Raw genomic sequence first — 14,764 nt, 5'->3', positions numbered from 1 at the left:
GACTCTAAACTGCAACCGGTAATGAGGCTCTGATTGTTGACTTTCAGAGTTTTGGGAAAAGTGGAGTTATCCCTTAGTCATTCATTGCTCCCAGGGTCACTCTGACCTGGAACGGTAGCACCTGCAAGGGTTCTTGCTCAGGATACGAGCAAAGGCCAACGACAGATCCGGCAGGATCAGTAACTGAACTTATGATGGAGAAGGTGGATGAACTACGACCTCAAATGACAATGGATGAACATTTGGGAAGAGAAATGGCGATTTCTTCAGTTCGCCCAACGGAAGGCAATAGCAAACCACTGTTGTTAGATACTAGGTTTCCTAGAATCAATTTGCTAAGAAAACCATGGTCAAACTCACAACATGTACAGCACAACAACAGCATCAAGAGGATCTTCAAGACAATTCTGAAGATGCTTCGCTCGGTAGGGTTGATTCTGGGCAGCAGGGAATCCCCAACCATCATCAACCTACTGCTCATAAAATTCAAGTAACACAAAAGAAAATTATTGTCATTTGGAATGTAAGAACCCTATTACAAGCAGGAAGATTGGACAATGTGATAAATGAAATGGAAAAACTAAAGATTAACATCATGGGAATTAGCAAAGTTCGTTGGACAGGTGCTGGAACATGTCAGAATAGAAATAAAACACTAATTTATTCTTGTGGAATATCCCAAACTAATGGAGTCGGAATTCTTATGGATGAAAACATGGCAAAAAGTGATTTAGGACATTGGGCAACATCAGAAAGAGTGCTCCTTGTTAGATTCAGAGGACAACCATTTGATTTAGCGATTATACAGGTATATGCACCAACAACAAATGAGGATATAGATAAATTCTATGAAGAGCTTAAACAAGCAAAGAATGAATGAAAATCTCAAGATATTGTTACTGTCATGGGAGATCTAAATGCTAAAGTCAGACAAGGTGCTGATGGACACACCATAAGAAAATTTGGACTGGGGGAAAGAAATGAAAGAGGTGAGAAATGGGTAGAATGATGCAAGATGAATAATCAGGTCATTATGAATACCTACTTTAAAAACCATCCAAGATGCTTGTAGACCTGGAAAAGTCCAGGTGATAACACTAGAAATCAAATTGACTTTATTACTATAAACCAAAGATTTAGAAACTCAGTGACTCAATGCAAAACATATCCAGGTGCAGACTGTAATAGTGACCATAACCCATTAATATGTCTTGTAAAAGTAAAACTTAAAAAACTAAAGAAGCAAAAATCTGAACAATCCCTTGACTACTTGCAATTAATTAAAGAAGAAAACTTAAGGCAAAAATTTACAATCGAAGTAAGGAATAGATTTCAAAATCTAGAAACAGAATCTGTTGAAGATGATAGCAATCATGTAGAAATGAAGTATAACTCTCTAAAGGACGCCTTGGTAGAATCAGCAAAGTCAGTGATTCCCAAAAAAGAAAAAAGCACAAAGAATAAATGGATGACAGATGAAATCAAAAATCTAATGGAAGAAAGGAGACGGAAGAAAGCAAATCCTATGGAATATAAATTCTTGGATAAAAAAATTAAAGGCTTATGTCAAAAAGCCAAAAAAGAATGGTTAAACCAGGAATGTGAACATCTAAAAAGAATCCCGATTATTGATCCGAAAAGGGTATATCAACAAATCAAGAATATCACTGGTAAAAAGCCCTTCTGTTCTTCAGGTGGATGTTTGAAGGCAAAGGACGGTACCATTATCATGGAAAAAAATGAGATTATTAACAGATGGACTGAGTATATTCAGGAATTGTTTGAAGACAATCGAGGTGAAAAACCAGAAATTAAGAACATTGAAGGTCCAAGTATTTTAAAATTTGAAGTTCATAATGCAATAATTAAGATGAAGAAAGGAAAGGCAGCAGGTCCTGATGAATTAGTAATAGAACAAATTATCGCCCTTGAAGATTATGGAATTGAAAAATTTACTGATTTAATCAATGACATTTATGAGACTGGAATAATACCAGAAGAGATGAAAAATTCTGTATTTATCACTCTTCCTAAGAAACCTGGAGTGTGAATTACATAGGACCATAAGTTTAATGAGTCACATCACTAAGATACTTCTAAGAATTTTGATGACAAGAGCTAAAAGTAAGATACAAGCTGAAATAGGTAAAGAACAATGTGGTTTTGTGAAAGACAAAGGTACAAAAAATGCAATATTGATGTTAAGGATACCACCAGAATGATCTATTCAAGTGCAAAAGGATTTTTTTGTTTGTTTTATCGACTACACAAAAGCATTTGATAAAGTGAAGTACAATAAGTTATTTGAAATATTACAGGAAACTCTAGATCTAGATTTGGAAGACCTCTGCCAAATTAGAAATCTGTACTGGGAGCAAACTGCCGCTGTAAGAATGGATGGAGAAGTGAGTCAATTTACGAAAATCAAGAGAGACGTTAGACAAGGGAGTGTTTTCTCCCCTGATTTCTTTAATGTGTACAATGGAACAATATGATAAAAAATAAGAGACATCTCGGGAATTAAAGTTGGCGGTGAAAACATCAATAATTTCAGATATGCGGATGACATTGTGTTAATTGCAAGTTCGGAGGAAGAACTACAAAACTTAATTGATATAGTTGTTGAAGAAAGTGCAAAAATGGGTCTATCTATCAATTGCAAAAGGACAGAATGTATAGTGATATCCAAAAAGAAGGAAAATCCTATCTTCAGGCTGAAAATAAATGGGGAAGTCATAAAACAAGTACAGAATTTTTGCTACTTAGGAAGCTGGGTGACATCAGATGGCAGGTGCGACTTGGACATCAAGAGAAGAATGGGGATGGCAAAAGACACCTTTACAAGAATAAAGAGTAAACTGATCAACACTAAACTAGGCATGACAACCCGCCTCAGAGTACTGAAATGTTACATTTATCCAGTTATGTTATATGGATCAGAATGTTGGACAATATCCAGTAACATGAGGAAACGAATTGAAGCAGCAGAGTTGTGGTTTTTGAGGAGGATGCAAAGAATATCATGGATGAAACGAATATCTAACGAGAATGTCATGAACAGAGCAAGTACAAAAAGAGAAATAGTGTATGAGATCGTGAAAAGGCAACGTAACTTCATTGGACATGTGATTAGTGCTAGATTTTCTAAAATTGACTCCTTCTACCTTAGGCCATGAACATCATTCAACCCTCATACTGAAGTCTAGAAAAGGGTCTCAAATGACCATCACCCTGACGGCTACCTTTTTGTGTGACTGTGTGAAAACCTTGAGTATGGAAACGTTAAGTGTCACCTCATACTGAGGTTCTATCTGCCCTTTGCTGCAAAGAATAGTTACTACATGTAGCAGCACTGCAGCGTATCATTCCTCGCAGTTGTTCCCCACCATACCCCCTCATGACAAGTAGTGGTACAGAACCCTTTACTACAAGTGAATTGAACAGTGGTATGCATGGAACGTCTTTGAGTTTCTCTGGAAAAATAAACCAGTGGAACGTGTGGATGGTTCGCCAAGTATGCTGTATGAGTCACTTGGCAAACTGCCTGATTGCCATAACTTTCAATCGAGCACTAAGATATTTCTTGGTTGGTGACATGATGAGTACACCCCATTTGATCCTTCATTTGCAGCCTGAGCTCCAGTGTCGCTACATAATATACTTTGGACTGCTACAGACTATCAGCCACTTTCTTCTGGACTGTGCCTTTGCTGAGAAGGCTTGGAAGGGATGTGGTGGTCTTTGTCAAAGCTTTTCCGTCCCCAGGCATAACGCAGGACTCTGCATTCAAAGGGTTTTCCAAGGGAGAGGATGTAACAACTGTAGTAAACTATTAACGACACAAAAAAGACACTTTGTTCTGGCCAAAATTTGCTGATCTACCAGAGAATGGAGTAACAAGAGATTATGGGGATAAATGTTAAAAGCTATTCAGTCTTTTAAGAAGCACCATAAGTTCTTTAATTCACCTGAGTAATCAGAAACAGGAATCAATTGAATATCTGGGTACATAATTCAGTTCCTTCTAACCCTCTATTATGAAAATCAAATTCACATTCACCGACATGTTGCTTTGATCTCAGCACCGTCACTTGGTAGCTCTAACCTTCACCTAACATTTTCTCAGTTCTTTGGAGAACTGCTCACGGATTTAGCAACATAAAATCTCCCACCAATTCAATTTTTAAGTATCATTAAATTATACATTAGTTGCTAATTGATGTTTAATAGATGCTGTTATTCTATAGCATTGGTAGGAACCACTTCTATCGTTGAATGAATATCCTGCTTTCCAAGGTCCCAATGGCAAAGCTGGGATCAGAGCATCACGTTTGCCTTGGATTTGATTTTCACGTTGTGTGATTTTTGGAGCTAAGAGGATGGGTAGAAAAGCTTTCAGTAGAAGGCCTCATCCACTCATGACGTCCAAGGACAAATTATTCTGCTTAAACTTCAGGGAAGAGTTGCTGTGCTTTAAAAAATGAAATTCTTAAAACAGAAGAGAGCTGTCTTATCAAGATCACTCTGGAAATAAACATTTATGTTTCTGGTCCCGTCTATGCTGAAGCTAGATCTATTTGTAATGTCTGATGGATTACTATCCAGTTTTCTGCATTAGGGAGAGTACTGCTGTTTCCTGTTGCAAGTTTTCAGATTATATTTCATTTGAGTTTTCCAAATCACTGCAAGCAAAGCAGGTTCACAAGTTTACAACAATTGTATACTTTTCCCTCGTGAAAGGAGCTACTGGTGGCATGTGACTTCCTTTAACTGTGTTGCATAACAACTTCCTCTCTACTGGAACTGAAAAGGATTCATTCTGTTTACAGCAAGGTAATTTATGGCCAAAGTTATCAAACCATGCAGCTTAAACCTGTATCCTAAATGCATTCACAAAATATTAATTCAGTGCCACTCCAGGCTGTCAAATGCAGTGCAAATCCCTTTGCATATTGGTTCCTGCAACTACAATATCTGCATGCCAAATGTGTACAACCTTAGTTTGAGCTTCCACGTCTGCTTTGGTACTGAAATTGTACATGAAGTAATAGAAACATTAGTCAAGTCCATATACGCTAAGTAGAATCTCCAACCACATCCAAGATGAGCTTCAAGTTCCACACAAAGCCCTGTGGAAAACAGCCTTTGGACTTACCCGTGCTTTTAGATATTGCATGCGAATATTCCCTGGCAGGGCTGCTGATACATGAAGCATTTTGTTCTGTAGCCTCTCCTGTTAAAGTACTCAACAGAGGCCTCTGCAGCAGAGCTCAGGTGTAACATGACCTCTAGGAAACACACATGTATTAACTTCTCCCCCACATTTTTATTGTGGTGATCTTCCCCCTTCCTTTCCATTCCTGATGAAGGGTCTCGGCCCGAAACGTCAACTGTTTATTTCCATCGATGCTGCCTGACTTGCTGAGTTCCTCCAGCATTTTGTGTGTGCTACTTTGAATTTCCAGCATCTGCAGACTTGCTCATGTTTTTCATGTCTATTATGTCATTTTTTTCCTTCCTGTCTTTCACTACAAACCAATAATGCCCTGTGGCTCTCTGTGTCTGTATTCTGCCTGGAAGATCCCATGCTTATATGTGTCAGTACCTCCACTTAAACTTCGTCTTTTTGTGTGTTTTCCCCCTGGCCATCAGTCTGTGGTTTTGTATTGCCATGTGCTCTTGTTTGTTTTTCTGCCCCATGTGCTCCTGTCCCTGCTCCTGCACTACTTCGGTCCCTGTATTACTGAGTACTCCAACTCTCACCTATTTCTCATTATTACCTGTTTTGCTGCCACTTCTGTCTCATTGTGTTCCACCTATCATCGGCCTCTCTGTCTATTGCTCAGTGTACTTTAGTCCTGTGTTTTCACCTATTTGTTGCCAGATTGTGCCAGTGAATTTTCCTGAGCCTTTGCAGCATTTGTATCTGAACTCTGCCTGTCTGAATATCAACTCGGTCTGTTTCCTGATTCTGGTTTTTAGATTTCTCTGGACATTTTGATCTTTGCGTGAACTTCGATGCTAACTTTGTTTGCACCTTGGGATTTGTTACTCAATTAGTATCACTGTGTGCACAGTACTGGGTCTGCAATTGGATCCCTGCTCCAGCCTCCTGACAATATGTGAATAAAACCAGTAGTGGAGTGTAGAGTTTTAGAATGTAAAGCACTTTGCAAATATTCAAAGTTCCATCACTGGATTCCATGTGAGTGAGTGAGAACAATTAGAAGCAGTGATTTTCTATATTGTATTCTACATTTCTATACTCTGCATAATTTGCCAATTCTCCTGTCAAATAGGTTAGCATGCATCCAAGTAGAAATAGTGTGAATAACACGCAAAAAAAAAATCAGATCTGACTCACAGGCAGCTGCTCCTTATCTATGCTTTTTAAACAGATCATTGAATATTTGGTGGTTTATTGGAAAAGTTTGGAGAAATTCACCAGCATCAATTGAGAAGTTTTTTTTTTGCTGAGTTGAAGCATTCCATCTTTTCCCCAAAACTGACTTACCCAGTAATGATCAGATAAGCACTCTCAAAAGTAGGAAAAGCAATAAGTATATGTATAATATAAAAATACAGCAAACATTGGATGCCTAAAATTTAAAGAAAAGTTTTCAAGCATTAACAGATCAGGTAGCAGAGAAGGTAGGGCAAAAGGTGAAATAAAGGATATTTCTCTGATGGAATGAAATAGTGTGACAGTCAAGCTCTTTTATTATGCACTGTGTTGTAAAGTCTGTATTATGATGCAAAGCCTGACCACTTGGAACATTTCCAACAGGCCAGACTATAGAAGTGAGGGAAATGTAACTTCCCACAGAAATGGGGAAGAATGATTCTGGCTAGGAAGCTCTTTATTTCTTCCCACTTGTCCAAAGGCCAATGTGCAAGGAGTCCAGAATTTCCAAAGTCAATAATGACAGAGATTTGTACCTTCTGTGGATAGCTGCAACCATGCAACCATATAAGGAGTGCTCTCAAGATCACTATTTGTCTGAACCATTCAGCCTTGCTTCATTCCAGGAAGTTAATGCTGCCAAATATCAAGTTTGCGGCATACCATTGCATTTATGATGTGATGAAGGTTTATTACTGAGAAGAGAACAAAAGAAATAAAAGCAGTATGGCATTCCGCCTCTTGTTTCTATATTGCTCTTCAATAAGATCCAAGCAGATATTTTACCGTAGGACCATTCTTCTATATAAGCACCATATCCTTTGATTTCTTTAATATAGAGGAGTATATCTGTTCATAGTCCACAATTTCCTCAGAATGGTCCTCATGCACAAGGAAAGTGAGTCTGTCATTCTCAAGCTATCTGTTGTTCCTCCCATATTGCAGCAAACACTGTACCAAATTGAAGGGGGCAGGGAGGTGGGGTCAGTGCATCTTGGAAAACAAGGACCATCTCTTTTCACCGTGACTTCTCATTCAATTGGGGGGAGCTTGAGATGTTGGGGAACAGCTATGGAGCTACGGAATCACAATGAGCACAATGAGCACAATGGGGAAAACTCTCATCGGAGTCAGGAATCGGGGGGAAGGGTTAAGGGGAGGGGGGAGGGTAGATATTATCTTTTCATGTATTCACTGAAAACTCAATAAAAATTATACCAAAAAAAAAAGAAATGCTGCTACCTCTTCTGGTCGGGAACATCAGCTCCAAAGATATCTTTACAATGACTTTCACAGCCTAGCAGCAACTGGGAAAGGAAGCAGAAAAGCAAAACAATTAAAACTCAAGCAGCAACAGCTCTGCATGAACTGTGAGGGTGTGTCTAACTTTCTGGAAATTTAGATTATAAACCTCCTCCCCTAAATGACGGCTCAGTTAGAGGCACAATCTGTGCTGCATGCAGCATGACGTCCTCATCACCAGGGCCTGTATGATGTGACATTACCATTGTGCCACACGTGTACCAGGAAACTAAGCATTTCCCTCACCAGTTTAACTGAACATTGAATAAAAATGATCATTTCCCCTCCGCCATTGGATTTCTAAATGGACAATGAACAAACCCATGAACACTACCTCATTATTTTTTGCTCCCTTTTGGCACTACATATTTAATATTTTTATATATTCATATACATCGTATTGTAATTTACAGTTTTTTAAAGCATTGCACTGTACTGCTGCTGCAAAACAAAACAATTCACAACGCATGCCAATTCTATTAAACCTGATTCTTACTCTGATTGTGAAGCCATTATTAAAGACTCTCACCATCCAGAACATGCCTTCTTTACATTACTAAAATCAAGAAGGAGGTACAGGAGTCTGAAGACATACATTCAACATTTTAAGAACAGATTCTTCCCCTCTGCCATCAGATTCCTGAGTGGTGCATGAACCCATGAACACAATCACATCATATGTCTCTTGCACTATTATTGTGATTTTTATGTCTTGCATTGTACTGCTACCGCAAAACAACACATTTCACGATATATGTCAGTGATAATAAGCCTCATTCTGAGCCTTGTGAGAAAAGCTCTGTACTACCATGAAGAGTTTTAAGAATGCAATCAAACGATTGCCATTCTAAAAGCTGAGAAGAATTTTCTCTGATTGCTTCTTGCAGTGAAGTTCCATCAGTACTTGGTAATTAATGCATGTTTTCATATCCCATTGAATATCAAGGCCAGTGGTAAGTTGGAAAAATGTGGCCAGAACGTAATCCAACCTAAAGAAGTAACAACGATGCATTTATTAATGAGAACATTCATATAGTATAAATGAGCCTTTTAATGACAACTGCTGAAGGCCATTTATCAAAATTAACTTCTATTTATATAAGCTTTTAGACACAGTGAAACATTACAAGTGTTTCATGGACAAATTTTACCTCCAAGCCACAAAGGGCAGTTGGCCAGTAGTTTGATCAAAGAAGTTATAAGGAGCCTTTTGAAGGAGCAAAGGGAGGTGAAAAGATTGAAAGAGACGTAGCATGGTTTTCTTAGACGATTGTATAGGTCATAAAGATCACAATAGGCCAAAGGTATCCAGGAATGGTTTTGAAAATAAATACAGTTCTTAACTCAAAGTCAAAGTTGGCCAGGTTGCACGGGAATAATGAATGAGCAAGTGATTTAAGAAAAAGGCAGCAAAAGGTTGAGTAAAAGTACAGTCAACATTTTAGGCCAAGACCCTTTGGCAGGACTGGAGAGAAAAATGATGAATACTTGTACTTTATACTTTATTGTTGCCAAACAATTGATACTAGAACGTACAATCATCATAGCGATATTTGATTCTGCGCTTCCCACTCCCTGGATTACGAATCGATAGTAAATATTAAAGATTTAAATTATAAATCATAAATAGAAAATAGAAAAATGGAAAGTAAGGTAGTGCAAAAAAAACCGAGATGCAGGTCTGGATATTTGGAGGGTACGGTCCAGATCCGGGTCATAATAGGCTTGGGTGAGGAGAGAAAAACGCAAGAAGATAGGTGAAACCGGGAGGTGAGGGGAGGGATGAAGTAAAGAGCTGGGAAGTTGATTGGTGAAGGAGATATAGGGTTGGTGAATGGGGAGTCTGATAGGAAAGAACAAAAGGCCATGGAAGAAAGAAAAGTGGGGAGGAGCACCAGAGGGGGGTGAAGGGCAGGGAAGAAGATAAGGTGAGAGAATGGTGAAGGGGGGCATTACTGGAAGGTCGAGAAGTCAATGTTCATGCCATCAGGTTGGAGGCAACCCAGACGGAACATAAGGTGTCACTCTTCCTCGCATTCCTTACACTGGGGGGAGGAAAAGATATGCTTGGTGGTGGGATCTGTGGTAAACAACATACATATATTGTAACCGGGTTACCTGTCTGGACACGCCCTTCTGCTGACTGCCCCTGTGGCTCCTCCCGCAGATTCCTGAATAAAGGTGATTTCGCCTTGCCCCTCCCCCTCAGTCCAGGGGCAGACACTCAGCATGGAGGTTGTATTGTACAGCGAATAAAAGCCTTTCAGTATTTACCCTACTTCAGTCTTTCGGAATTATTGAAGTTGCTTCAATTTTATTCGCTGTAAATTTTAAAGCATGGAACACACTCTGAGACCCGACAAGTTAGACCTCAATCCACAAACGCCTGAAGCTGGAAACGCTTTCGAATTCTGGCTGGCCTGCTTCGAAGCATACCTAGAGGAGATTAAAGCGACCAACCCCGTAGCAAAGCACAGAGTTCTACTCTCCAGGGTCAGTCCACGGGTCTATTCGCTGATCAGAGACCAGCCAAGCTACGACAGCACGATGAGCGCCCTCAAAGGACAATACCTGCGGCCCATAAACAGCGTCTACACGCAACATCGTTTAGTGACTCGAAACCAGCGGCCCGGGGAATCAAGTGCTGAGTTTTTCCAGACGCTACAGACTCTCATGCGAGTCTGCAATTGCCAAAAACTGATGGCCGCACAGCATGCAGAGCTCCTAGTGAGAGACACGTTCGTCACGGGGACCAGGTCAGTGTATGTGCGCCAGCGGCTGTTGGAAAAAGTCGATCTTACCTTAAGTTCGGCGATCCAGTTGGCCAACACACTGGAGGCTGCTCTGCGTAACTCCAAGGCTCTCCAGGCACGCGATCCCCGGATGGCTTCGTGGGCACCACAGACCCCGCAACCCGCCGGCGAATCGACCATGGCTGCTGCCAATCGCGAGTCCGTGAAGTGCTACTGCTGCGGACTCGAGAAGCACCCCCAGAAACACTGCCCAGCCCAAGAAGCTACCTGCTCCAGCTGCGGAAAGAAGGGTCACTTTGCCAAGGTCCGTGAGTCCAAACCGTGAGCGGGATCGAGCAGCGCAGTGTGCGAGACATGAGGGTCGCCATCTTGCCTGCCGCCATATTCCCTGCATGCCGCCACCACGTGCGAGACATGGGGGCGGCCATCTTGGTCGACACCCCCTCCCACCGCCTACGACCAATGGGTGCTCACGGGGCACCCCACCACGCCGGACCAAGACAGCGACCCCACCCTGGCCTCCGTGACCCTCGACCAAAGTGCTCCCCACCAGCTCGTAAGGTCAATGATGGACATCCTGTTGGAGGGGCGCAGGACAAGCTGCCTGTTTGACACAGGCAGCACGGAGAGTTTTATCCACCCGGACACGGAGCAGCATTGCGGACTCGTGATACAGCCAGTAAGTCAGAGAGTCACCATGGCTTCTGGGTCGCATACAACAGACATCCGGGCGGGGTTGTGTAGCGATGCTAATGGTGCAGGGCACAGAATATTGAGACTTTACGTTATGCCTCAACTGTGTGCCCCTGTGCTATTGGGGCTCGACTTCCAGAGCCACCTGAAAAGTTTGACAATGGAGAATGATGGGCCCCTCCCACCAATTACTGTCATAAATCCCCTGTTTTGTAGAGATATGTCACGTACCCTGCTACTGACCACACACACACACACCGACCCGCACATCCCTCCCAACACCATGCCAACTGCCACACTACCGACACCACTTGCGGCCTCTCCACCCTTAGGATCCCTCCCCCACCGCTGTTCGCCAACCTGACTCCCGACTGTAAACCCGTGGCAACTAAAAGCAGGAGGTACAGCGCGGGGGACAGAGCCTTCATGAAGTCGGAGGTGCAGCGGCTGCTCAGGGAGGGGGTCATTGAGGCAAGCACAAATCCTTGGAGGGCGCAGGTGGTGGTTGTTCGGAACGGGGAGAAGAATAGGATGGTCGTGGACTATAGCCAGACCATCAATAGGTTCACGCAGCTCGACACGTACCCTCTATCCCACATCGCGGATATGGTCAATCAGATAGCACAGTACAAGGTGTACTCGACCATAGACCTAAAATCCGCTTACCATCAGCTCCCCATCCGCCAGGAGAACCGCCCTTACACCGCCTTCGAGGCGGACGGCAGGCTTTATCAATTCCTGAGCGTCCCCTTTGGTGTCACGAATGGTGTATCTGTCTTCCAGAGGGCAATGGACCGGATGATGGACCAGTGCCAACTGAAGACCACATTCTCATATCTGGATAACATCACCATCTGCAGTCACGACCGGCAGGATCACGACAACAACCTCCAAAAATTTCTCCAAGTGGCCAAAGCTTTCAATCTCACATACAACAAGGACAAGTCTGTGTTCGGGACCACCTGACTTGCTATCCTTGGGTGTGTCGTGGAGAATGGAGTCATTGGCCCTGACCCCGACCATATGCATCCCCTGTTGGAACTCCCTCTTCCCAACACCCTCAGAGCCCTCAAAAATTGCCTGGGCTTCTTTTCATATTATGCCCAATGGGTCTCTAACTACGCAGACAAGGCCAGCCCCCTGGTCAAGTCCACCACATTCCCCCTCTCAGCCGAGGCCCGTGCGCCCTTCAGTCGCATAAAAGGGGACATTGCCAAAGCAGCAATGCATGCGGTGGATGAGGCCATTCCCTTCCATGTAGAGAGTGACACCTCCGACTTTGCACTGGCTGCTACCCTCAACCAGGCGGGAAGACCAGTGGCGTTCTTCTCCCGTACTCTTCAAGGCCCTGAAATTCAGCACTCTGAGGTGGAGAAAGAGGCCCAGGCCATAGTGGAAGCTATTAGGCACTGGAGGCACTATCTCGCCCTGCTAACTGACCAGCGCTCAGTCGCATTCATGTTTAATAACGAACAGCAGGGCAAAATCAAAAATGATAAAATTCTGAGGTGGAGAATCGAACTCTCCACCTACAACTATGACATCATATACAGGCCTGGGAAGCTCAACGAGCCCTCCGATGCCCTATCCCGGGGAACGTGCGCCAGCGCACAGATCGACCGGCTATACGTCCTACATGTAGATCTTTGCCACCCGGGGGTCACCAGGCTTTTCCACTTTGTGAAAGCTCGGAACCTGCCTTACTCCCTTGAGGAGATCAGGACGATGACCAGGGACTGCCAAGTCTGCGCAGAGTGCAAACCGCACTTCTACCAACCCGAAAAGGCACCACTCATCAAGGCCACCCGCCCCTTTGAGCGACTGAGTGTTGACTTTAAGGGCCCCCTTCCCTCCACCGACCGCAATGTGTACTTTCCTAAAGTTATCCACGAGTACTCGCGGTTCCCCTTCACCATCCCCTGCCCCGACACCACTACCGCGTCAGTTATAAAAGCCCTGCGCAAGCTCTTCACTCTGTTCAGATACTCATGCTATATCCACAGTGACAGAGGGTCCTCATTTATGAATGGCGAGCTGCGCTAATACCTACTGGCTAGGGGAATTGCAACCAGTAGGACCACGAGCTATAATCCCCGGGGGAATGGACAGGTGGAGAAGGAGAATGGCACAGTGTGGAAAGCCACACTCTTAGCCCTCAGGTCAAAGGGACTGTCGGTCTCCCGCTGGCATGAGATCCTTCCCGAGGTACTCCACTCCATCCGCTCCCTGTTATGCACAGCCACCAATGCCACCCCTCATGAGTGGCTCTTTTCTTTTCCCAGAAAGTCGACCACTGGGACCACCCTACCAACTTGGCTGATGTCCCTGGGGCCAGTGCTGCTCCAGAAACATGCGAGGAGCAATAAATACTCCCCCATGGTCGAGAGGGTTCACTTACTTCATGCGAATCCCCAGTATGCCTATGTGGTTTTACCTGATGGGTGGGAGGACACGGTCTCCATCCGCGACCTGGAGCCCGCAGGAGCACCGGGCCCCTACCCTGAACACTCTGTGGTGATTATTAACCCCATACCCACCGATATATGTACCTACGAGACACCGTGCACTCCAAACCCTACACAGACACCACACGACACTCCCATACCGGGTGCGACGCACACGCGCAAGGGATTACCAACGCCTAACGTGCTGACACCTCAAGTCAGGCCGGAGGCAGCACAACTGCCATCGCCGATGCAATAACCGCCGGTGCTACGTAGATCACAGCGACGGACTCAACCGCCTGATAAACTTGACCCGTAAATATACTTGTTTTAAATATTGTCAGTCACTTCACCCCATGGGACTCTTTTAAAAAAATGGAGGGATGAATGTGGTAAACCATATATATATATATATGTTGTAACTGGGTTACCTGTCTGGACACGCCCCTCTGCTGATTGCCCCTGTGGCTCTTCTCACAGATTCCTGAATAAAGGTGATTTTGCCTTGCCCCTCCCCCTCAGTCCGGGGGCAGACACTCACCATGGAGGTCGTATTGTACAGCAAATAAAAGCCTTTCAGTATTTGACGCAACTTCTGTCTTTTGGAGTTATTGAAGGTGCTTCAGGATCCTATTGGAGATGGTGAAAATTCTGGAGAATTATGTGCTGGACGTGGAGGCTGTTGAGGTGGTAGGTGAAGACAAGAGGAACCCCATCCTTGGTAGGATGACAGGAGGGTGGGGTAAGAGCTGACGTGCATGAAATGAAAGAGAGACAGTTAATGGCAACGTTGATGGTGGAGGAAGGGAAGCCTCTTTCTTTGAAAGAGGAGGACATCTCCATTCTGGAATGAAAAGCCTTATCCTCAGAGCAGATGTGGCGGAGACGGAGGAATTGAGAGAAGGGGATGGCATTTTTACAAGTAACAGGGCTGGAAGAGGTATTGTCCAGGTAGCTGTGAGAGTCCTTGCATTTACAATAGACATTAGTAGATAAGCTGTCTCCAGAGGTAGAGACAGTGGGATTGAGAAAGGGGAGGGAGATGTTGGAAATAGACCAGGTAAATTTGAGGGCACGGTGGAAGTTGAAGGCAAAGTTGACGAAATTGACGAGCTCTGCATGGGGTACAGGAAGCAGCACCAATACAGTCATTGATGTAGCATAGGAAA

Source organism: Mobula hypostoma, chromosome 5 (assembly GCF_963921235.1).
Source record: "Mobula hypostoma chromosome 5, sMobHyp1.1, whole genome shotgun sequence".
In the NCBI taxonomy this organism is placed as follows: domain Eukaryota; kingdom Metazoa; phylum Chordata; class Chondrichthyes; order Myliobatiformes; family Myliobatidae; genus Mobula; species Mobula hypostoma.
The sequence above is the reverse complement of the archived record's forward strand: the minus strand, read 5'-3'. Positions refer to the sequence as shown.